This window comes from Bubalus bubalis, chromosome 7 (genome assembly GCF_019923935.1).
Source record: "Bubalus bubalis isolate 160015118507 breed Murrah chromosome 7, NDDB_SH_1, whole genome shotgun sequence".
Lineage (NCBI taxonomy): Eukaryota > Metazoa > Chordata > Mammalia > Artiodactyla > Bovidae > Bubalus > Bubalus bubalis.
In genome coordinates this window covers 71,982,931-72,008,635 of record NC_059163.1, presented here as the reverse complement: position 1 = coordinate 72,008,635, position 25,705 = coordinate 71,982,931, and the positions used below count along the sequence as shown (strand labels likewise).

The window sequence follows — 25,705 nt, the reverse complement described above, 5'->3', positions numbered from 1 at the left end:
TCCAACCAGCAGACCATGGGATTTCTTTCTGCCAAGGACAGCATTCAGGATCCAGCTAAATTCTGCATGGCGTTTTTAAATGTTCAGTACTTCATTTTTCTTTTGACACCTAGTCTTTACCTTCCCTCCATCCCAGTTCTATCTCTGTTTTATCTGTATATGGACCGATTACTTCCTGTTTCTACCTTCCTTAGAACATCGCACCAGGTACCATCCTCATGTCTGGATTGCCAGACCTTGTCCTTCAAGCCTCAAGCAGACCCTTCCACTGGGCCCCAGAGCCCTTGCTCTGAGAAGTTGTAGTGAAGAGGCAATGGAAGCTCTTGTGTCACCTCAGACTTTCCCTGTGTATTTCTATGGGGACGCTGAAGGTCTCGGAATCATTCGGTCTGTAGCTCTGAAATGAGCTCTATTTCTGGGACTGTCAGATGAAATGCTGTTGCTCCTAGTTATTTTTGGCTCTTTGCCCTTCTGAATAGGTGCATATTCAGCTCAATGCTCCCCCCAACTCTGAGCTGGGAAAAAGCAGGCGGTTTCCCTTAGCCAAGCCTCCTCCCTTCCGTGTTGGGAACACTTGTCCCCTTAAGCATCAGCTGTCATCCCTGGTCCGCTCCCAGGATGTTTGGGCAGTGTCCAGGTGAGCAGCAGGGAAATCCACTCTCTGGCCACTGATGAAGAGCTCTGTGAGCTGAGCATCCCCGGGAAGGTGCAGCCAGAACCTCCTCACTCATACATAGATCTGCATCTTGCCCTTCCGAGGCACAGCTGAAAAACTTCTCCAGATCCTTGGGGGAATCTGAGATGGAGGGACATGTTTCAGGCTCAGTGAGCAAGAAACGTTTGTACACGGTGGGTCTGAGGGAGGAAGGTGCTCTGAGATGCGGAAGGTCAAGAACACATGTCCACAGGTGGAAGGATTTGTCTTTGATTGTGCATGTTGAGAAGAATGTGTGCGTGGAAAAGGAGCAGAGTGGAGAGGAGTTGGGTGTAAATGTGCAGATCCGCTCAGGGTGGAGAATGAGAGGAGAGAGCCACTGGGCACCGAGGGAGAGAATGCCAGTGTAAATAATTGAAGCGGGAGCATGGGTGCATGCAAGAGCATGGGGAAGTGGCTTATGTCGACAAGTCTTGACAATATTTTATAACTACATCCTGCAACTGCATTTGTGATACTCAGGCAGTCATTAACATTGACTTAGGACTTTTCATCTATCCGGTAATATGCAGTATCCAGTAAAGTGTAAAATGTCAATACCATCCTGGAAGCTTAGTAAGGTCCATATAAAATCAATAAAAGCATAAAGTAAGAAAAGCTAGACAAGAGTCCTCTTAATAGCTACTTATCTCTATAGCTTTTCACGGAGAAATTTCTTTTTAAAGTTCTTATCAAGTATAACTTTGATGCATTAATTCATTTAATCCTCATGAGAGCCCTGAGAGGGGATAAGCAGCATCATCATCAGCAACCTCATTTTACAGACAAAGAAACTGAGTTGTTTACAAGATCCCAGGTCCGCAGCTGGGAAGCAGCAGAGCCAGGTTGGATTCAGTTCTGCCCAAGGACTCGTGCTCACACCACTTCGCTGAACTCCTGCTGGGAGTGGGTGTTGGAGAGGCAGCAGGTGTTGTGCGCCGTGTCAGGGAGTCCCTCCCGGGTTTTACACTTAGGTATCTATCAGGGCTCCACCCGGTGCTTGAGGACATGGACTGCCAGCTCAGACACCATTGTCCAGGTGTGCTGTCCCACCACTTCCAGCTGTGTGACCCTGGGCAAATGACTAATTTTTTTCTAAACTATCTCCATGTCTGTAAAGATAAGGTTGAAATCAGTGGACCTACCCATCTTCATGGTGGACCATGAAGATGGACCAACACCATCTTCATGGTGTTGCAAAGGCCGAGTAAGGTATCATAAGTGGATGCATTGTCCATTATCAAGCCCTAGAAAAGAGTAAAGCATCCTTTGGATATTATTCATGCTTGTCTACTTCAAAAAAAGCTCACAAAAAAAGACATCCCCTATAAGACCGTGAAAAATAATAAAAGGTTAATGAATAGCTGTGGTAGCATGTCTCCAAAGATGACCCACCCACAGACCACATCTCCCATTATAAGCTTGCAGGGGAGGAATATGACCCCTGGGGGAAGTCAGTGGCCATGTGTGAACTGTGACCACTGGCATGAAGTGAGAAAGTCCAAGCTAGCCATCTGGAGGGAGACAGGTAGCCAGCCTCCAGCCATTCCAGCCATCTCATGCATGAGCAAAGCATCCTGCATGTTTACCCTAGCTCAGCCTTTAGATGACTTCAGCCCCAGCCACCATCATGCTGAAACTGCATTAGCGTCCCCAAACAGGCACTGCCCAGCAGAATCCTGTCAACCCACTGAACCATGGCAGATACAAATAAACTGTTTGAGACACTGAGTTTGGGGGTTGTCTATTCACGGCAATAGATAACTGAAACAGTGCCCCAGGCTAATTTTTAATATTTTAACTGAACTGTGTAGTTGGCTTTGAGCTTCCTGGCATTCAAAGCAGAAAGAGGAGCAGGGTGGATTATACGCACTTCTTCTTGTCTTGAGGTACTATGATTCACTTGAATGGATAGTTGATCTGACCCATCTCCTTGCAGACAAATCAGAATGAAAATTAAACTACCCTGCTTACATGACAATCTCTCCTATTTTTACCAAAATTACAATTGCTAAGATTCTATAATCTGCCTTGCTAGAGTGAACCAAAGAATTTCAGGTGTCATTAAGGAGAAGATGTCCCTTGCATTTGGCTCAAATCTTTCAGAATAGAACTCAAGCCCATTTTCTCCTGTTTGGTTCCCAGTGCATCTTCTGCCTCCTCCCTCATTCCAATCCCAAATTAAGTCACAAACAGGCTTGGTGACTCCGGGGTCCTGAGCAGCCAAAATTAATGATTAAAATAGAAATCCCAGAAACAGTTGAAACAGAAGCAGATTGGATGATTTATTCAAACTTTCAGGGAAAATTACTATTGAGCCCAGAACTGAAATTTAGACCTGTGGCTCCTAATCAACTAGAATGCAGTGCTTCCCTGGTGCTAACCCCCCAAAACGGGCACAAAAGACATAAAATATATACCAGTGCTCATGTCTTGTGTCCTTTAGAACCCATGCTCTGGAAGGTCAGGAACCATTTCCATCTTCTGAATAGTACAATGTTTAATGCCTTACTGCTGCTTATTAAAGCTTTTCTTCATTAAGTGACCTTCCAAGTTTATGGCTATAAACCACCTCAGATGAGTGTGAGTCAGTGGTTTCCATTCTTTCTGGTATGACCTTGACACTTGGGACCAGAAGGCAATCAATGCCCAGGACATTCTGGGGAGTATGGATCAGCACATGGGGTATTGGAAGTGACCTCAGTCACTTGGGACCTGAACTAAGCCCACGTAGCCCTGTAAAGGTAGTGAAACTTGTCTTTTGGGTCCTGAACCTCATTTTCTATATTCTTCCCCCTCGTTTGTCTTCACAATTGGACATCAAGGTCCTTATGCTGAAGCTCCTTGTGGATAGCCTAATGGTTGGGAGAAAGGGCCAGACTCACATCCCAGCTGAGTTCCTTAACCTACATTTGCATAAACACTTTCCAAGCATCAAGACATTTCATAATCCAGTTTTAGTTCACTGCTTCAATAGTCCCATGGAGTAGGCGGTTATTGGTTGAACTGTGTCCTCTAGAAAGACAGGTTGGAGTACTAACCCCTGGTACCTGTCAGTATGACTTTATTTGAAAATAGAGTTTATGCAGATGATTTCCAGTTAAGGTGAGATCATAAGAGGGGCCCTAATCCAGCACTACTGCTGTACTCAGAGAAGACGGAAATCTGAACATAGGCATGCGCAGAGGGATGGCAGTGTGAGGATGTAGAGAGAAGACGGCTGTGTGAAGACATCAGTAGAGATTGCAGTTTTGCTACCACGAACCAAGGAATGACTGGGTCTACCAGAAACTGGAAGAGAAAAGGAAGGATCCTTGTCTAGAGGCTTCAAAAGGAGCATGGCTTTGCCAGAGCTCTGATTTTGGACTCTAGCCTTCTGGAACTGTAAGACTATTGTAATGTCTATTGTTTCAAGCCACCCAGTTTGTGACATATTGTTCTAGTGGTGCTAGAAAACTAACATATAGGTGTTATCATTTTTCTTATTGTTTTTTTATTCCATGTCTTTGGGTCCTTACTGTGTCCCAGGCTCTGTGCTGAGCTCTGGAACCTGGACACAAAGCTTTAGGTAAATACAGAGCAAATCTGAGACCCTGAGCCATCTGGTGAATTTCCACACTCATGCCCTTGTGTCTCGGGCTCGATCCAGCCATCCCCTACCTGTCTGGTGTGTGCTGGTTCCCACAGCTGGCTGAGAGACAGACGATACTGGCACTGGAAGTGCTTGGGAGGTCTCCTGACCCGTCTTCCTGCTTTTCTGGTTTTCCAGGGGTGCCCACTGAGGTTCCGAGGGATCTTGCCACCTGCAGAAAGGCAGCCTTGGGCTCCACCACATCTTCTCCCTCCCTGACTCTGATTAATTCATGTTATGAATAAATTCAACAAACAACAAATGTTTGTCGAATGAACACTAAATTATTAATGACTGGTAAAGAGAATGTGTTATGCTTCCCAGAGGTATTTGAATGTGGAACAATGCTTTCACCCAGAAAAGGGAATTTCTGGGCGTGGAATGGGGGTGGGAGTAGGGTGGACCAAGCAGAGTGGGGATTTGGGGACGAGCGCAGTCTTCTGCAGGTCTTTTATCTTATATCTCGAAAGTAACTTCTGTGTCTGCTCAGGATGTGGCTGGCTGCCTTCGAGGATTCTAGAAGAGGGCTGATGAAGAGCTGGGTCTGCCCCATACTTTGGGAGGCCATGCAGGGCTGTGACCAGTACCCTCCCGGATGCAGAAGGAGGCACTGGCCTCATTATATGCATGTACCACGGCTGCTGTTTTAAACTCCAATACTGCTGAACAATTCAGAAATAGATCCATTATAGGTCTGCTTTAGCCCCAGGGCTTTAACACAGGTCACTAGAAAATCCAAGATTGCACAGTAATTCAAACTCTCGAGAGGGAAAAAAAAAAATTCTCTTCAGCACTTCCTCACTCACCTCCCCCCATCCTCACCCTCAACATAACAGAGAACACCTCTTCATTTCTGTAGTGCTTTGGAATAAATAGCTCTTACATTGAACTTGAAATCTAAATTTTTCTTCAGCTATTAATTGATAAGAGGAGCTCATTTTACCTCTCATGCTCTGAAGTAAGATTACAGTGTAAATAAACTGGGTCAGGTTTAGCAGGATGGACGTGAACTGTTCCCTAATTCCTTTTAATCTCTGTAAAGGAATAACTAGGATTTGGACATCAACATTCAATAAGCAATTATGTCGCCCCTTCAGACTCCATCTAAATCAGTCCACTGTTCTCTCAAAAAGAATCCAACGAACTGCCAAAGCGTGCTTTTAAATTGCAACCTCCTTGGTTTGTTCTGGCCCCTGAGAGGAAGGGAGGTTGTAGGAGGGATTTGATTTGATTTATATTAATTTTTAGAGTATCAGGAAATTTCTTGTTTTACTTGACATGGATCAGGGAAAAGGGGTCAGTAAACAAGGTTTTCTCAACTACTGATCGCTACACCGTGCTCAGCATCTCAGGAGCCTGCTTTCTCATTTTCTCAGTGCCTTAGAATCATTATCTAATTATTAATCTCACCCTAGAGTTCTGAGGAGCTTATGATGCCCATTGAAGTTAATGAAGGCTTTTACCTATAGATCTGGCACTAAATCATTGTGACTGACTGAGTACCCACAATCTGGTAGGCACTGATAGAACTGGCAGAGGGGAAAAAGAATTTAAAACAGAAGGAATTAAGAAGAAGAAGAAAGAGAAAGCGTATGGAAGGAGGAGGGTCGAGAAACCAAACCCAGAGTGGAACTTCAAAACAACTCATTAGGAAAATGGGGCAGTTAAGGAAGAAATCACCAAGTAATCTGCTTACACTTTAATTAATTATTCATTTATATATATTTACGTGGCACACTTTCTCTAGGGAACCCAATGTGCTTTGCAAACGTATTAAATAATTAACTCTCTCAAATCTGAGTGAAGTGGAAAGGCAGTGAAAATATTCCAGGAAGAGCCGAGCAGGTTGGTGAGTGATGACCAGATGTGTTGCTTTGAAAAGGCAAATCCACATGGTACCTGGCAGAGACCACAGGACACAAGGCTTCTTCTGGGGGCTGACATTCTGGAGGTCTGTCTTAGCACCTTCCAGAGTAAGCAGGGTTTTTTTTTTTTTTAATGTAGATAAATGATGCTAGAAGGACAGACAAACACATAAATGGAGATGAATTACTATAGAAATCCAGTATATTTTTGAGAGAAGCTGTTATTAGAAGAAAGTCGAATGGGAAATGTTAAAAAAAAATACTGCCTTCAAGACAAAAATAAAAGGAAGTATTTCAAATCAAGAACATCAAATATGGCATTAAATAAAATGAAACTGCAAAGGCCAAACACCCAATGATGAGCCATAACATTTACTAGGCTGTGTTTGAACATATTTTCAGTTTCTAAAATTGTATCTTCACTGCACTGTTGACAAGACACATATTAAAAAAAAAAAAAAAAAACATACCTTTAACACAAATGGTTTAAATATCTCTGTGGGAAGTATAAATGTATTTGCCAAATCATCAGAGGGCAAAACCAAACAAAAATCATAGGAAATGAAAAAAAATTAAAAAACCGAGAAGTGAAAGTGGCAGATACGTGGCTGTAGTGAGCATGGCTGCAGAATGAGTAGGGTAGCCATGTGCCGCCCTGGGCTAAGGCCTCTTGGTCAATTACAGGAAGAGACTTCAGTTCACTGCATCTTACAGTTGATAAACCGGAATCCACACACATAGAACAGGCATGGTCCTTGGAGAGATCAAAGTGATTAAAACCACAACATGTAATCATTCACTTACCTATCACCCAGTGACACACAGCCCAGCAGCTAATGTTGAGATCTGGCCAATTAGCCTATAGGAAGTCTCAGTGTGGGAGAGAGATGGTAATGAACAAGAAGACAGGTTTTCTTACCTCCTTAAAATGAAAGATGACCTTACCCTAAGTCCATTGGCAGGAAATTCAAATAAAAAGGAAAGGGTGGTGAGTTGCTGGGGAAGACACTTAAAAAAAAATCATACTATGGATCCCCAACTCCATCTGGAATCTTGACTGCTTTCAATTTTTATTTTACCTTTAAAAAAACAAACAAACAGGGATTTGTCTTCCTTGGTATGTGGGATAGAATTGGTTCTCTACCAACTCCCAATCAAAGACCTTTGAGCAAGTCCCTTCACCCTCCTAAGCAGGCTTTACCCATTGAAAATGATGCCAGCCACTCTCAGGATTGTTCCTAGAATTAAAGGACATGGTGGCTGAGAAGTGCTTTGCAAACTACACAGATGTGGGGTTATTTGTATCATTTTGGATAGGGATCAAAGTCTTACTATTCAGGACACACACTTCTGAGCATCAGGAACGAAAACCTCAGAGGTCTCTGTCTCCCACCTTTTCCCATAGACCAACATCCCACGCTGCTACCACTGAAATATTCCAACATTATGCTCCGGTTTCAAAGACGTTGGTCTCATTTTTATTGCTTGCTTTCCCCCTGGACTCATCCCAGTTTATCTGGTGAAGTTCAGCCTTAGTCAGGGAGCAGTTTTCAGCCTTCACATAAATAGACCAGCATCTTCCTACCTAACCCTCCTCCTTCCAGCAGCACAGACCACAAAACAAAACCAAACAAGCCCTGTCCCTGTATTCTTTCAGGGACTGTAGATAAATTCTCCTTCCCCCAGATAAACACAAAGGCTGCCTATTGGGCTTCCCTGGTGGTTCAGTCAGCAAAGAATCTGCCTGCAATGCAGGAGACCTGGGTTCCATCCCTGGGCCGGTAAGATCCCCTGGAGAAGGGAATAGCTACCCACTCCAGTATTCTTGCCTGGAGAATCCTCATGGACTGAGGAGACTGTTGGGCTACAGTCCATAGGATCGCAAAGAACTGGACACAACTGAAGTAACAGTATACACACACACAAGCTATATTATTAAGGCACTATTAATATTTTAGGTAATATTTTATTATCATTTACATGAGGACTCTATTCAAGAATATTTGCTATAGCTATAGTTTGAATCTATTTTATATACTACATATAGAAAGCAAACAACTATATATTAGAGATTAAGATTAAACTTATTTAATCTTATACAAAATAAGATTAAACTTATTTTGTATATATAAGTTTATATATTTTATATATACATAAAATTCACTTAAATTTGTCTATATCTAACCTCAACTCACCAGATTTAAAGTTAGGATGGTTGACAGGTACTTCCCTGACATTTCTAAATCCTACATCTCCAATTATACAGAAGAAACATCTGCCTACCCAGCCAATTTAACAAAAATAGGCAAAATAAGGGGAAAAGCCCTGGCAGCATCAAGGTGAGAAGCAACACTCCTTAAATGATAACGCCAGATCCCCCAACTGTGATCTCATTAAACCTCAACACACTAAGATGAAGGATTCAGTCACTGCTTTTATTTTTATTCTCAGGGAAAAAGACAGTGGAGGTCCAAGGAGATTGAGCCAATTTTCAAGGTCACTCACGTACAGCACAGTAAAGAAGCTAAAAGCCAAATATCTTCAGTCTGCCTGGCTGTGGTGGCCCCCGCTGGCCACCAATGCCTGTCCCAGCAGAGGACGGGGAGCACTGGACCCCAGACAGGCACTTCCCCCTCTTGGGAAATTTCACAAGGCTTTTTCCATTCCTCCAGACTATGGGTAAGCATCCAAATGATTGTATTACAGCACTGAATATCCTCCCATTTCCCACCCAAACTGAGAAATATTTAAAGGCTTAAGAGCACAGAACATGAACAACCGGTTATTTTTCGGTGCCGCTATTCTTCTGCAAAGAAAGAAATGGCAAAATCATCTTTGCACTCTCAACTTAAAATTAAAAAGTGGACTTGCAGAATCAAAAGTTCAGCTTCCCTCAGTGAATAGAAAGGGGTTTGCCCCTTAGCTGGGAGTTTCAAGTAGTCATTTTCACACATGTGCTATGTGTCTAAATAGTTTGAGAAGTAAAAGTGATTTCAGGTTGAAAAACCTCTCACCACATTCCATTGAAAAATTCAAACAATCTTACATGAAACAATCTTAAGATTATTGGCAATACATACTTTTATTTCACAATAGTCTCTACACCATATATATTAATTATGGATCCTCTAGTACAGGCTTTCAAAAGTTGGGGGGGGTGAACTTTTCCCTCCAGGGGACATTTGGCAATGTCTGGAGACAGTTTTGCTTATCACAACCAGGAGAGGGGATGTTGCACTATTGGCATAGAATGAGACGAGGGCAGGGATGCTGTTAAACATGCTATGGCACAATGCATAGGACAAGCCCCGCAACAAAGAATGACCCAGCCCCAAATGTCAACAGTGCCAAGGCTGAGAAACTCTGCTCTATGACCATCACATCCAACATTCAGGAAATAGGTGACCCTTCCCTTTCATCCCCGCCCAGAATTCTGCTCGAATTCTTATTGTTGTTACTGTTGTCTTAGCAGGCTCCACATTAGAATAGCTTGAACCAAAAATAATTTTTCAGATCTTTTGCATCTCCAAATGTTGAATACCTGGAGTCTGAAAATGCCATTTGCGATGTACTTTATGATTTGCATTATAAATGGGGTCAAGAACGTTTATATTCTGCATTTGTCTATATTTAATCTAGGTTGTAAATGGAAGCTCCAGCACACAAAGGCCACACATTACCTTTCTGGGGAGAGATTATGTCAATCGGTTGGGTGCACTGTGTTCTATTAAAGTTGAAACCAGGCTTCCCTGTCAGACTCTTACAGCTCAATACATTTGGGTCTCCCAGCAGAAAGCACATGCATCTGGCAAATGGCTCCTTGTGCACAGAGGAGAGAGTGGATCCGGACCACTGGAGCGTGGCCCGCCACCACCCCTTAGCATCCTCCCTATTACACACTCAGGCCTGGGAGAGAAGCCTGCCTGACAGCTATCAGGGGACATCTGCAATTGAGTCAAGTAAACGCCCTGGGGCTGTGTAAGGCGAGAACAAGAGGTTCTAAAACCCTCTTCCTTGCATACCTCTGAGTCCCACAACTCACACTGTGCAATTGGATCTCTTCCTGTCCTCCACCTATTCTTCCCCGTGTGCCAGCTTGGCTCTTAAGATAAAGACAAAGCTCCTTTACTGCCTGCAAGGTCCTGCCCACTGCCTTTACTCTCTCCGCTCCTGCCACACTGACCTAATCCTCACATAAGGCACTGTCCCACCACAGGGCCTTTGCACAAGCTGTTCCCATTTCCTCGAGCTCCACTCCACTCCCCCCACCTTACCTAGTTAATTCACTTGCTGGTTTAACAGACATCAGCTCAGCCCAGCACTTCCTTAAGAACACTTCCCAGACCTCCCTAAATCAAAGCCCTCGAATGTACATCTCCATCTTGCTCTTCCTTCAGAGCATTCACCCTGATGCACATTTACAATCATTTGTGTAATTATTTGAATAATGTCTGGCTAGGACACATCATTGTACTCTGAACAACAAGCACAACACTTGCCATATCACAGATGCTGGGTAAGTATTTGTTATTTGACCATGTAATTAGACATTAAACATAAAGTGAATGAAATGACATGATTGAATGAATGAAACTATTCTAAAACATAAAATCACCAGCCAAGATATAAGTGTGAACCTGTGTGTGTGCTTAGGTCCAGGTAACTATTCGGATTGTCAGCATTCAGCATTTAGATTATTGAAAGGAGCAGAAGAGAAACCTTGCCTACAAAACAACTGAGAAAAAAATTGTATACCTCACTTAGAGCATCATTAAGTTAGAGAACAACTCCCACACTGTGCTTTAGGATGAAGCCAACATCCAGATTCTCATGGCAAATTTGGCTCCCCTAGAATTCTCTTCTTCTCTTCCTTGATCCTGCTGCTTCCTAAACGTGAAATAGTCACAGCTGCACCATTCCTTTACTTTTTTTCGCTTTTTTTGGCGTGGCTAACCTTCCTTCTTTAGTTGTATGTTGTGAAGTACCCAAGAAGCCAAGAGCACCATTTGAGATATTTATTTATCTATTTCATTTGAGATATTTAAATACGAATTTGAGAAGTGATTCTGACTTAGATATAAAAGCCCACAGTCACCATGATGAACATGACTGCAATGTTTAAAATCCCTAAATAAAGAGTTGCAGCATTTTCTGCATATTCATTGCTGAAATGAATATTATATATGATTCCTGACTTTGTAAGCATTCAAACCAGGCAAGAAGGGAATGAGGATTTGCTTAGTTTTATCAATGAAAACAGACTGCACTTGACCAAAGAAAGAACGGTTTCCTCTAGGATAGAGTGATGTGTACATGGAAAGCAGTTCTGTGTATTAGTCTCTGAGCAAAGCTTTATTTTTATACTATTGTGCCATTTTATGCACAGTCCCCAAGTGCCTTGTCAGTGACAGCCACTCATTAAATCACTTCAACTATCGTATAAAGATGGAATTTAAGCTACACTAAGCCGGGCAGTCCATTAGCAAATACTTATGGCTCCCCATGGAGTCCCAAGAATTCCTGCAGGTGATGGAGGTATATATTAAAGGAGTATATGGTCTGTTTCCTTGAAAGGACTTGGAGGCAAATCTAAGTGACAGAGAGATGAATGTGTGATCAAAATAAGATTATTCAGATAAGAACTGTCTTGGAAAAATAAATTGAAGGTCAGCAGTGGGTCCTCCTCACAGACAGAGGAGGGAAGCTGGGCTCTGAATAAGAAAGTTGGTGAAAGGCTAGAAGGTAATGCTGCTGCTGCTGCTGCTGAGTCACTTCAGTCGTGTCCGAGTCTGTGCGACACCATAGGCGGCAGCCCACCAGGCTCCCCCGTCCCTGGGATTCTCCACGGAAGAACACTGGAGTGGCTTGCCATTTCCTTCTTCAATGCATGAAAGTGAAAAGTGAAAGGGAAGTTGCTCAGTCGTGTCCGACTCTTCGCGACCCCATGGACTGCAGCCTACCAGGCTCCTCTGTCCATGGGATTCTCCAGGCAAGAGTACTAGAGTGGGGTGCCATTGCCTTCTCCGCTAGAAGGTAATAACTCTGGTTAAAGAACTTCTAGGAGGTCAGTTTGGTTGCGCTCCTCCACTTTGGGATGGGTGAAGCCACAGGATAAACTTGGTACATTTTCCAGAAAGGTCAATTTTCCCTTTCTGGCAAAAAATGTATAATATTTTTCAACATGGAAACAAACATGGCTATATCATGGGGGGATAATTTTTTAAAAACCTAAGAAAATGTGGAGCCACAAGAACTTTCACAGACTGAAGGTGGGTGCACAAATGGGTTCAGTCACTCTGGAAAACTATTAGGGAGTTTCAGTTCATCTGAAATATGCAAAACCCATGATCTAGAGGTCTACTTCTAGATATGAAAGTGAAAAGTGCAAGTAAAGTCGCTCAGTTGTGTCCAACTCTTTGTGACCCCATGAACCATAGCTTACCAGGCTCCTCTGTCCATGGGATTTTCCAGGCAAGAGTACCGGAGGAGGTTGCCATTTCCTTCTCCAGGGGATCTTCCTGACCCAGGGATCAAACCCGGGTGTCCAGCATTGCAGACACACGCTTTACCATCTGAGCCACCAGGGAAGCCCACTTCTAGATATATATAACCCCCATTTCATGCTCATGTGTACCAACAGATATTTACAAAAACGTTCATAATAATCAACAACTGGATACAGTCTCAATGCCCATCAACGATGAGATGTATAAGTAGATTATGAAAAGTGAAAGTCAAAGTTTTAGTCACTCAGCCGTGTCCACGGACTGTAGCCCACCAGGCTCCTCTGGCCATTAAATTCTCCACGCAAGAGTGGGTTGCCATTCCCTTCTCCATGGGTTCAGTCACTCTGGAAAACCAAGGGATTGAACCCAGGTCTCCTGCAGATTCTTTGCCATCTGAGCCACCAGGGAAGCCCATAAGTAGATCATGGAGTCCTCACGTAATGCACACATGGCAATGAAAATGGGCGAACTACACCCACACGTGGCATCACAGGCGAATCTCACAAACATATTGAGTGAAAGAAGCCATGCACAAAGAAATAAATAGTGCATGATTCCATTTACATACAATCTCAAAATAGGCAAAATGGACAATAGTAGCTGGTTTCCTTCATGGAGAAGAGAGCGAGGTACAAAAGGGTGAGGTCTTGTGGGGCATTTGTTTACCTGGTGGTCAGAAGCCTTGTGATAATTCATTATGCTGTTTATGCTTTGTGTACTTTCTAGAATGTATGTTATACATATTTAATCATATTCTGAAGATTAATTTTTTTTCTTAAAACGTGTGACCCTTTGAAAATAAAAACACTGGCTTTCAGAGAAGTATGTTGCTTGTGGGTGGGACTACCTCCCACCCTCACTACCCCAAATTGGCTGCAGTATGTGTTCATCCTTGGTGATTAAGTTCAAGAGGTATTGGCAAGGCAGAGAGGCTATCATGGAAGACCTGGGAGCTAGGACATGGATGGGAGTTGGCCAGGTTGTTGGCCAGCTCTGGTGGGGAGTCCATCAGGGACACTATTTCCTGGGGATTGCCAAATGTAAGCACTAGACCAGGGTTACCCGAAGAGACTGGAAACAAATTAACCCACAATGCAAGAGGAATTGAGTTTAAGTATAAAAGTCACAGGATAGAGCCAGATAAATGGTACCAAATGACAGATACAGGGGATGAGACTGTAAAGAGGAAACAACTGGAAAGAAGTTGCTGATGAGTCCGAGTAAGGCCAGAAAATAGAAATATGGGTTCATCACCCAGAAAGCTGAAACCCAGGGGACTAGGACTCTTTCCCATGCTGCCTGTCTTTCAGCATTAACACTCTGAGGACTCAGAGAATCTGAATTTGAATCTAGGCTTCCAGGTGGTGTCAAGGTAGGAAGAAAGAACACACTTTGTCTAAAAGTTTGTTAGACTGATTTATAACTTCAAAGTCTTTGGTTGTATGGAATGCTGGTCTTCATTTGTACTTTCGCCCCAGGGCCCAGGAACGTGAAGGGTGGATGTTCAGGAGACTCACATTTATCCCTTAGGAAAGCGCCGCTCTAGCTTATCAAGAATTTTCTGAAACAGTGATGCTGACAAATGAATGCCCGTTACTAGCTATCCCCTATCCCCCAGCCATGGGCAAACTTCACTCTGATAACATGGCTTCTGAATTATTTGTGCCAATAAAAATGCTGAGCAGGCCAGGAGTTAAGTCCTGAGTCTTGTGAGAACTTGTTAGAGATCTCCAAGATTGATGTCAGCCCGTTCATCTGTACATTATGTAGGTCATTATTTGGCCATCAACACAACCACCCCATCCTACCTATATGTGGAAGGTTTTTGAACTCTGATGCAATCAATATGCTTGGCAGGCTGCTCATCTCATGCTCACGGACTCCTGCCGAGAAGAAATGGAGTGGTTTGACCAGACTTGCCTAGTTCCTGGTGTTCAACCTCCTTTGTACGTGACACTCTTCACTCTTTTTCCTGCTACTGACTTAAACAGCACGATTGAATTTGGCCACTTGTTAAAGGCAGAGGTGAGCCGTACACAAGGTAATGAGGCGAACCTTCAAGATGATCTCCAAAGTTTCTAGTCTGATGGGAAAATTGGCATAAACTTCAGAGAATCAAAGGGCAAAGGTCAGCACAGTTTTTCTGTAAAGCATCAAATCATGAATATCTCACACCTTGCAAGTCATACAGTCTATATTGCTACTACTCAACTCTGCTTTGAGATCAGCCACAGTGCGAAAGCCACAGTGGAGAGCACAAAGAAATGACAAAACTGTGTTCTTTATTGATAAAACAGGTGGGAGACCAGATATGGCCAGTGGGTCATAGTTTGAAGACCTCTGTTCTAGGGTAAACACTTCCTGAGGATAAGCAAAGAACTTTAGGAAGTGGATTAACTTTCTGAATCAGTAAAAGACACACACACACACACACAAAACAGCACCATGTATCACCCTTAAGGTGGATCTCACTGGGAGGCTCTGCTCTGCAGATCAAAGACTGTTTAAAACACCAATCTGCTTATGCCTTTCTCAGCCTGAAAAATCTCCAGGGTTCATATCCACACAGAGCCGGCCCAGCCACCCTGCCCTCTTTTCCAGCTTCACGCACCATCAGCCACGCAAATCTCTTCCTGTTCCCTCGTTAGCTGTGCAGAGTCATGTCTCCAAAACTTTGCCCATGCTGTCACTCAGCAGAGAAGACTCCCCACGCTTTTTTCAGACTCTTATTCATCCTTCAAGACACTGTTCAAATGTCTGTGTCTTGATGTTTCCCTGGCACCCCTGGGTTGGGTTAATTTTCACCTCGTCTGTGTCCCCAGCACACTCTGTATATAATCTATACTTCAGTGCAGCTTCAGAGTGATCCCTTCCAATTGATGTCTAATGGTTTAACCTCATCTTGTACGGTATTTTTAAAATCTGTTTGCTCCTTCCCCGCTGGGTTGTGAACACGCTCAGACACGGCAGTGCCTTGTGAATCATCCTTTACCTGGAGTTAGCACTGGATCTGCCATGGAAAGGTGCTGAGTTCATGTTTGTGCAACTGTTTAACTCAGTGCCAAATCCAGTCTGGGCCACCAGGGCTTCATGGAATGATTTACAGTTTACATTGTCTGTTATTTTTATACTTTCAGTGACTTAATAAGCAACGCTTTTTGACAAGGCACTTGGGAACTGTTCATCAATGACAGAATGACCTGAAAATCAGGTTCAGAGGTAAATACAGAAATCTTCCCAACACTATATGTTCCCTTCAAATCAGGAGGGATAATGGTTTGGGTTTATCCATGTTATTTCTGCACATGCATTTTTCTTTTTGGAAGATAGCTCATGAAAATCTCATTCCTGTATTAGATATGGAAATGTGTTGCCTTTTCTTTTATTAATGGCTTTCCCGGATCTTGTTGTCTTGCTCTCCGGTTCCACTTAGAACAATAGAATGATCACTTCTTCAGTCGAACCCTAGCAACTCAAAAGTGTGGCTGCAGTTTTTCAGAGTGCCTCCTGGATGATCTCTCGCAGAATTAAATCCAGGGGAGAATTGAGTCCATGAAAAGCCAGGTGTCCCTGGGCCTACTGTTACATTATTTGTCCAAAGAAAAGATCAGTATTTGAGATGGACATACATTAAGTACTTAATTTAACGCACTCCCCCCCCCCCCTCCCGCCGCATGTCATCTGGCTTTCTGCAGCACCCATTTTCCAGATGCTGCTTTTTCTGCAAATTACTGTATAGGGCAGGCTTCCCAGGTGGCTCAGTGGTTTAAAAAAAAAAAAAAAATCTGCCCACTATACAGGAGACCTAGGTTTGATCCCTGGGTATGGAAGAACCACTGGAGAAGGAGATGGCTACCTACTCCAGTATTCTTGCCTGGGAAACCCATGGACAGAGGAGCCTGATCAGGCTACATCCATGAGGCTGCAGAAAGAGCTGGACACGACTTGGTGACTAAGCAAAAACAACAACGAACAGAGCGTACAGGACTGGGGTCGGGGGTGGGGGTATGGAGGCGGGGTCAGATATGCAGGTGTGCTCTGCCCCCAGGCTCCCCGAAGAGGGAAAGAGGGAGGCTGCCCACTCTGCTCTGCCATTAGTCCTAGCCTCAGGCTGCCCAGAGTGGGGTGGAGAAGAGGGCCAGGGACAATGGCTCATATTTTTATAACTTACACACAAGAACCTTACGGTCTAGGACTGGCCCCAAGGAAAACCAAGGCAAAAATTTTAAAGACTAGGCACACCCCAAACCTCGATAAACCCTTGCTCTTGGTCCCTGTAAAGTTTTGGACAGCCTCACGTTTTCCCCCTTATTTGCCCTGAGAATTCTTGGGGAAACAGTAGGTCTAAGAGAATCGATCTGGCAAGTTGACTCGGTCCTGCCCCCAGTTAGGTGGCGGCATGGTCACCTCTCTCCCTTCCTCCCAGTCTCTCCCTCACTAGCACCTCCCTTTCCCATAAAGAAGCGGCCCTGCCTGGAGCCCCACACCAGCAGGAAGCCCATGCAGGCTAGTTCCTCAAGGTTAGAGAGACCACGAACAAGAACAAGGAAAAGGAGAAGTGCTGGAAATCAGTTTCTTTTCGGCTTGTCTGATATCCTCTGGGCTCTGAGTTTGGCAGGGCATAAATAGATAATCAAAGATTTTTACTTTCCCAGGTTGGAATTATGTAACCAGGAGCGGCTTCTAACCTTGTTTTCCTGAAACTTCTCTAGAAGGAAATTCCTCTTTTGTTCTCAATCACAACGAGTGTTTTCCCCTGTGCTTTTACTTGGAGATCTTCAAGTCAGCAGCCTCTGAAGCTAATCAGATAATTCTGTGTGAATTAATGCACACACTGGAGTTTTAAAAATATATCCTTCATGATCCTTTGGAGTGCGTGCATGTGTGTGTGTGAAGAAATATCATATACTGACATGGATAACCCTTTCCAAAAATAGCTCTGATTCCTTTTTCCAGATCTACTGAATTCATCTTGGTCCCACTCCCCTCCTTCCCACCCCCCAAGAGCTTCAAAGATGAGTAAGTGTTTTATCCCTGCTCTCAATCCAAAAAGGTGAACTGTCCAACTCCTGTTGACAGAGGGAATCATTTCTTCCCTTGGTACATGAATTCTGATTCTCCGAGGTTTCAGCCTCCATTCCTAATGACTCTAAACTCTATCCTTGGCTCTGGAGACCCACCTTCCTCCTGGACATCTCCACATATTTATCCCCCGTGCCGTCTCCAGCTCCACCTGTCTGTCCCACCTTTAGTCCACCAGACCTGCACTTCCTCTGGCATTTCCTGCAGCACTGGGAATATACCTGGTTATCCAAGGGAGAAACACACTGCCCCTGGCCAGGAATTCTTTTCTGGGAAACAAGTCTTACTCTTATTGTGCCCCAGACCCGAGCCCAGGTCCACACACGTCAGGACAGCCAGGGGAGCCTCTCCCTTCCTGCTTGTCTCCGAGTCTAGGCAGTTTTATCCTCTTTATTCCTTGTCAGGTTGCTATGGCTCAGGTCCTCAACTTCTTCCCTAGACCTCCATAAATTAGAATGATGCCTCATGGGCATTTGGAAGGGACAAGTGTTGGTAGGCTCTTCCCATAAAGGGCCAGGTAGCATTTCCAGTTTTGTAGGTCAGTTTGTAGGTCAAGATGCAAAATTAAGGCTATGATACATAACTAGAGAGAGAATAAATTTGCACAACATATTTTACTGATAAAATTCAAAATATAATAATAATTGAAGATTGAAGACTTTTTTTAATAATAATACAGGTCTGCTAATGAGAACAATGAAATTCTTTTGGGGGAAAAGATAATACTTTGCTTAATTAGGTTCAGTCTTAGTATTTTCCTATCATCAAAATCTTTTGCAAATGTTCGTCTGTGAAAAATCATGCTTAGCTTAGCTCTTAGGCTAAAAACAAAAACAGGTGGTGGACTAGATTTGGCCCTCAGTTTCCCTACTTGTAGCTCAGTTGGTTAAGAATCTGCCTGCAGTGCAGGAGACCCGGGTTCAATCCCTGGATCAGGGAAGATCCCCTGGAGAAAGAAATGGCAACCCACTCCAGTATTCTTGCTTGGAAAATCTCATGGACACAGGAGCCCGGTAGGCAGCAGTCCATTGGATCACAAAGAGTCGGGCACGACTGAGCTACTAACACTTACTTGCCTGCTTCAGGGAAAGAATAAGAGATAGCAGAGAGTACTTAACACGCTGTGGGTATTCAGAGGATGCTGGTTATGATAATTATTTCTTATCTTCCTATCCACGTTCACCCTTGGCTTCAGACATGTAAATACTTGGGGTTTCCTGGAGCTGTTTCATCCCTCTGAACTTTGCTCATCCTGTTTCTCTCCCTTTTTCCATATCTTTTCATCCAACTTCTCCCTCAAGTCCTGCTCAGAGTGACTCTTTACAGAGGTCCCTCCCTGCCACGTAGCATTCAATTGTTTACTTCCTCCACTTCAAAGTGCTAATAGAAGCCATGCATTACTCATAAGGTCCCCAGCTCTGTGCCCAATCATAGTATGTGTTCAACAAATATTGGCTGAAGAAATAAAAGGAGCTCCTCCTGCGAATGGAAGACTCAGAAGAAAACTTCCTTGACTGCCCCAGCTCCCTGGGAGCTCTTTGTTCTCTGCATACCTAAAGCCCTCGTGGATTTTCCTATAGGGAACCTGGGCTCTGGGTATAAACCCCAGTTCCATCACTTCCTAGCTTTGTGGCTTTGTATAAAAAAATCACTTAACTTCTCTGAGACTCCACTTCCTTATTGATAAAACAAGGATAACGTTGGTGCCCACCTCACATGTTGTTTGAGGATTAGAGGAAATAGAGCATATAAAACACTCAGCACAGCGAATACTCTACAAATGATTGTTGCTTGGTCACATTTATTGAGTAATGACCATGGTTTAAGCCCTTTTGTTAATATGTTTACTCCTCACAATGACTCTATGAGGTAGGTACTGTTGTTATCCCCATCTTACAGATTCAAAAACTTGAGGTTTTAGAGGTTGTGTAATTTGCCTAAGGTTACAGAGCCAGTGTGATAGAGCCAGGATGCAATCCCAGGCTGTCTGCCTTCAAAGTTGTGCTGCTAACCCTGGCTGGAAGAGATGTACCTCTTCTGCAAGATCGTCGGCTCTTTGAGGGTCAGGAATGTGTTCCAGAATTCTTTGTACCTTTCCTAGCTGCCAGCACAGCATCTTGCATGAGATGAAGCTCCATAGACACCTGCTTATTCATTTACCCATCTCTCCTCCACCCTGATCCAGAGGAGGGATCAGAGTGTTCTAGAGACATTTCTTACTGTCTGGGATTGACCACCAATGAGCACCTTTGTGTCTCAGAGATGGTGTTAGGAAGGGAAGCAGAAAAGAATAGTGCAACTAAGGAAGTGGTGCAGGTGGGTTCTGGAGAGAATTTCGCCTGCTCAGAAGGTGAATTGGGCTTTCAGCCTATCTCACAGAATTCATAATCCCTGTGGGAGCCCCAAGGCCACCATCAGTAAGCGACTCTAAGGACACTGACCAATGCAAACTGACTCCACTGATTGTCTGTAACGTGCTTGTTCCTCTTAATCAAAGTGATGTCATCCTTTGATTTCAGAAAGTGAAGGATAGCAAAATTAATGATGGCTTCAGTGGGCTTCTGACGGCCAAGGCCGCCGAGGGGCCTTAGGGCTGCAGAGCCCGCTGCATTTCAATGATGTGCACCGGGATTTCTTCACTAACGAGGGTGCCGTAAGTCTTAATTACCCAGAACCGAAGCCTCACCTTGTTGCCTGTCCCCCGGGAGCACTCTGTGAAGTCAGTGGGAGCTCTGCCTGCAGTTCAGCTTGGTGAAAACTTGTCTGCAAATATTTGCAAATTACCTTGAGCACCTCGGATAGAAACGGGGGAGAATTATTTATTTTTAAGATGTTGGCATAGCCCGGTCCCTGCCTTGCCTGACGCTTGCTGCAATGCTACTCCAACCCCACTCCCTTTATCTCTGATTAATTCTGGACTGTGAGCCTCTTTTCTTCGTGGTTGATGACCCACCTCTTTGGTCTCACCCTCAGCCAAACCGCTGGTAATCTCCCGTTGTTCTCACCCTTTGCTTAGCTGCTCTTTCTAGACAGCCTAATGCATTTTCCATTAGAGAATCCGATTTGCCCTTTCATTTCCAGCAACGACAAGCTACAATCTGCCCCCCTTGGAAGAGGTCAAGACCACCTACATGGCTCTTCCTTCCCTCTGGGAGTAGGTGCTTTTGGTACCCCACCCATGTCCCCCTGACCAGGGGCTGCTAAGAGCTCACAGCTGCTCCCTTCTCAGAGACTTGCCCGGGGAAAAAACACTGGGCATTTTTGTGGGAAATGTCTGGAGGTTTTGCCTCTTTTCTGGGGACAGCCTGATAACAAGGCACAAGGCCCCCACACCCAGAGCTCCGCATGGGATCAGGCTGGGGCTAGACCAAATCTCTGCCTGCTCTGTTTGTGCTTCCCATACACATGCTTCCCACTTCTTCCAGAAACTGCTTGCCCAGGAAGCCAGTCTCAGGCTCAACTTCTTGGCATCCCAGCCTAGGACACCTCTCTATGCCACCCTCCCCACTGCAAGCAGAGTAGTCTTTAGAACCTCAGCCTGATCTTGTCATTTCCTTTCTTAAAATCAGCCATGACTCCCATTGGCCAAACTCCATCTCATGGGTCTATATCCCACAGACCTGGTGCTGTTTAACCCTCCTGCCTCACCTCTCATTACACCTTCTGCCTCACCTGAGAAGTCACTTCCTCCAGAGGGACTCACCCAGACTCCCTTCTGTTAGGCCTGAGGCATCTGTGCATGTCCACACAGCCCTCTGGGCTGACCCATCCCATGAATCCTGTTGTATTGAGACTACCTGCCTCCTTGTCATTCTCCCCCTCTAGACCACAACCTCCTCCGGTATTCCCAAAGCCCACCATGCATCTGGCCCACATGAGACTTTCAATAATTATTAATGTTTGTAGGTTGATGAAATGAACTGATGAATGAATAAACTAGATACTGCATAAAGGTTACTAATGACAGCTAAATTCCCACTTCGAGTTAATATGTCAGCATTTGCCTACTTGTGGTTTTTCTAAAGTTTTCCCAAACAGACGAATTCACTGGAAACATATTAAAAGAATTCAATGCTTTCAATACTTACAGGTATATGCAGTCTGGTTAGGGTGTCTAGTCTAACTGAGGTATGACTAGGCCCAGGTGTTCCAGAAGGTTTCTGTTTCTTTCAGACCCTGAGCTTGACAATCAAAGATTTCCCAGCCCTACCAGTCTCTGACTCTCGGTGATCTTCTGCTGAATTTTAAATCCCCTTGCCTTCCCTGTCTGCTCCCAATAATAACAAAAATAAACAAATAAACAAAGGAAAAAAAAAAAAAAAAACCTTTGCAATTCCGAGTGCCAGAACAGCTCTGCTCATCTGAGGAAGAAACCCTTGAACATCAATGAACCGTGATTTCAAACTGCCATTTCACTGCCGACTTTTCAGAAAAGCATCACCCTGCAAAGAAGTTGCTCTTGAATGCAAACCTTGTGACTGCCAGGATCATCCAGGGTTCTGTCTTACCTCGTTCTCTCTTTGGAATTGGGTGTATTAGTCAGTAGAGGTGCATTAATTCTCCACGTGATCTCAGATGGAACACAAGCAGCATTAACAAATTACCAGTGATGGAGAGGCAAATGGAGCAAGGACAAATATTCAAACAGCCCTGTCTCTCTGGGCCGCTACCTCGTCTTGTCCAAAATTCACAGAAATATTAATCCTCCTGGAATGCTTAGCAATGCATATACAGTAACATTCCCGAGGAAGCTAATAATTATCTCTTGTTAGCAAGATCAACTTACTGCAGTCTTTCACTGCAGGGACAGAAAAATATTGTGACTTGCCATGCTAAGTGAAACACGATGACAGGGTAAATTAGGACATTTAAAATAACAGTAATAAAGACACACAGCTCTGGCTCCCCTCTATATAGAACTGATAAAATTCACTGAAAATAGACACAGTGGTAAAAGGAGAATGTGTTGTGAATAGTTGGTTGAAACACAAAGAGACAAACTTTCTTCCGTTGCTTTTGTTGTTACAGCTAATATTTATTAGGCACCCACCATGCATGGTACGACTCTTATCAGGGACAAGGATAATAATAAATTACTACCTGTCAGCCACGTGCACAGTAACTTCATTATGTGACTAGGCAGCACTCTTATTAAGTCTTCAGAATCTATTAAAAGTCTCATTTTGAAACAATGAACCACGAGGAACAAATTTATGAATTGTGGATCCCTGGTATTAACCCAAAGATTCAGCCTTGGGGAAAGAAAAAAAAAATTCCTAAGGGGGAAAAAAATTAATTTCTGCCAAGGAAAATCTAAGAACATACGTTAGCTGGCCCTACCAGATGCCTCTGGCTGTGCTGTAACAGAGATGAGGCAAATATCTAATTTCACAGGAAAAAATTTATAGAGTAGTCTTGGAATCAGACGGAGTCCAAAACCCTTCCCTGCCAGGTTCTCAGTCAAAGGGCGTAATAAACAGCCATACCCTCACACGTCTGAGATGCCCCTCTAATCTCTGGCTCTGATTGGGATCATGCTGTCACTTCCACTGATGTATCCAGGCAGAACTCGTTCTGTATATTCACTAGTTTAATTCGCTCAGTCAGTGTGGTAGATCATCTGAAAAACTGTCACAATAAATCCTAATATCACTGCATGCACATTCCTTTATAATGTCACTTTGAACCGCTTCCTGTCTATTTTATTAAGGTGGGGTCTATTCCTCCTTGCGTTAAACATAGGAAAGCTCTGTAACTTGCTTTGACCAAAGGAATACAATGGAAGTGATGTTTTGGTGACTCCTGAGCCTAAGTCTTAAAGGGCCTTGCAGTTTCTGCTTTCACCTTCTTAAAACACAGGGTGTCACCAGGTAAGGAAGCCCCACCTAGCCATCTTGAAGATGAGAACTTTGAGTATGCAGTCAACAACCAGTACCAATTGTCAGATGTGTGAGCGAGGTCATCTTGGACCATCTAGTTCCAGTTCTGTGGAGTGAATGGTTATGTCCCTCAAAATTCACAGGTTGAAGCCCTAATCCCCAGTGTGATGGTATTTGCAGGTGGGACCTTTGAAAAGTAATTAGGTCATGAGGGTGGAGCCCTCATGAATGGTTTTAGTACTGTTATAAGAGGGCTTCCCCTGTGGCATGGTGGTAAAGAATCTGCCTGCCAATGCAGGAGATACAATAGATGCAGGTGCAATCCCTGGGTAGGGAAGATCCCTTGGAGTAGGAAATGGCAAACTGCTCCAGTATTCTTGCCTGGAAAATCCCATGGACAGAGGAACCTGGCAGGCTACAGTCCATGGGGCCCAAAGAGCATGACACAACTGAACACTCATTCATCCCTTATAAGAAGAGACATGGGAGAGATGGTCTCTGTCTCAATCGTGAGAGAACACAGGGATATTACATCCCCTGCAAACCAGGAAGAGAGGTCTCACCAGGAACTGAATCAGCTGGCCCCTTCGTCCTCAATTTCCCAGTGGTTGTGTAAGCCACAAAGTCTATGATATTTTTGTTACAGCAGCCTGAACCTAGTCATGCTGCCAGGTGACAGAAGCTGCCTCAGTGACTCCAGAAGAGATGGAGCAGAAGAACCAGCTAGTTGAGGCCAGCATGAACTGCTGACCCTCAGAGTCCTGAACAAATAAAATAGGTACAATTTTAAGCCACTCAATTGTGAAATAGTTTGCTAGACAACAGTAGGTCACCAGACCATGAACCATGTCTTTAACATTTCGTGCATTGTTCTAAAAGAGCAGTTCCGCTCTGACTCCTCATACAGAACAGTAGCTTCCAGAACTGTATTAACTTGGAAGCAAAGGAATTTCTTCTCATTTCTTCCCCATCATCTCCTACAGCAATTCACACTGAGACTGAACGTTCAACCTTCCTTTGCCGAGGGAATAATACAAGTTGAAGGCTCAGAAATGCTTGTTCAGTGGTTCAGTGATAGTTTGTTTACAGTGAAGTGGGTTGAAAGGCAGCCTTGGGCATTCAGCTCTCTCTAGGTGAGGCATTGCCAGCCCTGCCAAGACGCTGCGGCCTGAGGAGGAGGGTGTCAGGGACAGGGACCCTAGGATGGCGGGTTAGTCAGGGCTCTTCAAAGAAACAGACCATGCATAACTGTATTTATATCTATATGGGGGATGGGGTGGCAAGAGAGAGAATTTGTCTTAAGGAATTCACTCACATGATCATGGAGGCTCAGCCAGTCCTAAATTTTCAGGGTGGGCTGGAAGGCTAGAGATCTGGAAGGATTTCAGCTGGAGTCCAAAGGTGGTCTGCTGGCAGAATACCCTCTTCTTCCAGAGAGATCAGTCTTTTTCTATTAAGGCTTCAACTGATCAGATGGAGGATAATCTGTTTTACTAGAAATCTCCTGATCTATGTGTTAATCTCATCTGGAAAAACAACTTCACAGAAACAGCTACAATAACGTTGGATCAAATATCTGGGTACCGTGGCCTAACCAAGTTGACACATAAAATTAACCATCACAGATGGTGTTAGGAATTGAATTGCATCTCCCCAAAAAAGATACACTGAAGTCCTAACCCCCAATCCTGAGGAATGAAATATTATTTGGAACAGGGGCTTGACAGAGGTAATTCAGTTCAAATGGGTCATTGAGGTGCACCTTGATCCAATATAACTGATGTCCTTGTATAAAGGGAAATTTGGACAGATGGTCAGATATGCACAGAGGAAAGATCACGTGAGGACACCCAGGAAAAAGATGTCACATGACTGAGGTGATGCATTTATAAGGTAAGAGAGGCCAAGGAGTGCTGGCAAAGGCCGGGAGATATAAGAAGGGAGAGGAAGGAGTTTGCCCTGCAGCCATCACAGAGAGCATGGCTCTGCCAACCCCCCGATGCTGGACTCCAGCCTTCAGAACTGTGAGACAATACATTTCTATTTTA

The 25,705-nt window shown here is 44.1% G+C and overlaps 1 long non-coding RNA gene across 1 annotated transcript; it reads right to left on the bottom strand.

Moving 5' to 3' along the window:
• Positions 1–6,009: 6,009 nt before the first annotated feature.
• On the bottom strand, positions 6,010–25,080 carry LOC123466010. Its single transcript, XR_006641298.1, has 2 exons — positions 24,973–25,080; positions 6,010–6,339 (listed from the first exon to the last, which is right to left on the bottom strand). It is a non-coding gene; the product is annotated as an uncharacterized LOC123466010 (long non-coding RNA).
• Between the last annotated feature and the right edge of the window lie 625 nt (positions 25,081–25,705).